Source organism: Tenrec ecaudatus, chromosome 2 (genome assembly GCF_050624435.1).
Source record: "Tenrec ecaudatus isolate mTenEca1 chromosome 2, mTenEca1.hap1, whole genome shotgun sequence".
NCBI lineage: Eukaryota > Metazoa > Chordata > Mammalia > Afrosoricida > Tenrecidae > Tenrec > Tenrec ecaudatus.
The window spans coordinates 88,258,171-88,260,615 of record NC_134531.1 but is presented as its reverse complement, the minus strand read 5'-3'; the positions used below and the strand labels follow the sequence as shown (position 1 = coordinate 88,260,615).

The following is a 2,445-nucleotide window of genomic DNA, read 5'->3' as shown; positions in this document are numbered from 1 at the left end:
GTTGGAACGGAGGGCATTCGTCAGCAGGAAGTCATTGATTTGGTACTCTGTGTACCAGGTTTACTTGGTTTGGTACTCTGTGTGCGTGGCTCTCCACCCTGTCTGCACATTAGGAGCACCTGAGGAGGTACAACACATGCCAAGTCAATTATTCCAAAATCTCTGCAGGTGGAGCCTGGATATATTTCTAGAAATTCCCAGGTGAACATAATCTACAGCCAAGGAGAGAACTATTGCTCTGAGTGTGTTTGATTAAGTCCTGCCCCATTTTCCTCTTCCTTTCTCATCAATTTGTGCATGCTGGTTGCAATCTGGAATCTGCAACTAGAATCTATCTGACTGTAAACTGTAAACTCAGGTCTCTTCCAGCTCCTCCAGGAACCACGGTGATGTCATGGGCTTCACCCTCAGCAAAGGTCTGTTAAGAGTGGGTTACTTGTAATAGAGTATTGGACCCTTACTGGCTAAAGAAGCATAGTTTTTGTTGTTCCTGAAAGCTTTCTGGATATAGCTTGAATATAGCTTGAATAAGGAAGGGTTTATCATGGGAAGCCATTGCTAGGCTCTATTGCCTCTAGATTAACACCTTCATAGGCTTATCCTCACCATCCTTGTTCAATAATTGAATACACATTAATTGAATATACATCCCACAGAATTGAACCTTCTTGGCTCTGACTAGCCTGAGTTCTGGAACTATTGGTTTACCGGACCACCAGTTCCATTTTAGAGTAGGGTTGACTTTAACCTTAGCAGACAGTGGAAGGTAGAGAGAAGCGTTTCTTCTCAAATATTATTAGTGGTTCTCACAAAACGGATAGGAATCCCTTTAGGATTCTCAAGATGCACCTTATACTAACCAGGGAACTTAAAAACATACAGCTTTCCAAGCTTCTAATTAAACTGTAGATGTCCACATGGTCTTAAATGATGCCACCTCATTTCTTTGTTTCCTTATCCCTCAATGATAAAATCCAACCTGCTTGACTGGAAACTTAATCTCATATTTATATGTTGCTACTTCTTTCTCATGAAAGCCACCACCATCTCCATGAGCAGGACATATTGTCTTGGCTGATCATTTAAAGATACATTTAAGCAAGCTGAATCAACGAACTAAGCCATTCCGGCTCACCTGCCCATCGTACATGTGGGTTAATCTTGAAAAATTTTTAAAAGTTCCTTCAGTTTTCTGAGCCTCATTTTTTTCTATCTGTAAAATTAATGAGTTGAAAATAGAGGGCTCAAGTTTCCTTCAACTATAAACTTTTCTAGCCTGTTTTTGTCCCCTATTGAAAAATTACAACATATTTCTGAAGAAAGTTAAGTGTCAAAGAAGGCTTTTTGGGAACAGTTCAGGTGTCACTTTTGTCTGCAGAAAATTCTCAATAGTGTCATGTTTTACTCTCAGAAATTTCCTATTTTATATGATAAGATATATGGTCAGAGTAAGGCTCATGTCATAGGAGGAGATTAGATATACTACATATTAAATTTACTATGTGCAGGAACCTATTTTGAGTGTTCTAGTTCATGTAATCCCACAACAACTCCATAAACCAGGCACTGGGGTGACCTCCACTAAGCACCTAAGACAATGAGCGGCAGAGATATTCAGAAATACTCCAGGGGGCTGATGCATAAGGAGGATAACTGATACACGGGGTTACAGGGAAATCAGGGCTGGGTAATAGGGAGGGAAAAGGGGATATGGGGAGTAAATAATGGAAGTAGGAGGAAGGAGGGAGCACTAGATCTGATTGTGCTTGCACCACGCATTTTTATTTATTTAAATTTAAAAAAATTATTAGAGTTTGCATCAGTCAGCCAGATTCATTTCAGCTCCTTCACTGCCAGACCCGGGGGCAGAGAGTGCTTCACCTTCTGGGCCTTGTCCTTGTTGGTGATGACCAGGGTGTAGAGGTACTTGCTGTACCGCACCTTGAACTTCACACTATCCTTGTTCTTCTTGATCTTGACACACTTGGTGTCCTTTCGCCGGCTGTGATCAGGAAGCCCTGGAGCTCTTCAGTTGTGCGAGGCATGGAGAGGAGGTGTGGATGGGCACAGGCCAGGACACTCACAGCAAACCACAAGAAGCGAAGAGGGCAGAAGAGACTAATTTTTAAAGGCGATTTAACCATGGGGAGTGAGAGCTTTGATCTAAGATTGATGTGATGTTGACTATGCAATGCCCCTTTGTATGAGTGAACAATTGTATGATATGTAAATTATGTGCCAAACTGTTGAAAAAATATACCAACAATAATACAGTATATAAGCAATAGAGTGTTATATTCTGTTTCATATCATAGTTAATATATATTTTAATGACTTATGTAAGTAGTTAAAATAGCCTTAAAATCAAATACAATATTTACTAACATTTAAGAGACCAAATAATACCAATTAATTGCCAAGTATAAATATAAATGCAACTAGCTA

At 40.0% G+C, this 2,445-nt stretch overlaps 1 pseudogene; it reads right to left on the bottom strand.

Annotated features, from left to right (window-relative positions):
• Nucleotides 1-1,833: 1,833 nt before the first annotated feature.
• LOC142440892 (large ribosomal subunit protein eL38 pseudogene) lies at nucleotides 1,834-2,045 on the bottom strand (annotated as a pseudogene).
• Between the last annotated feature and the right edge of the window lie 400 nt (nucleotides 2,046-2,445).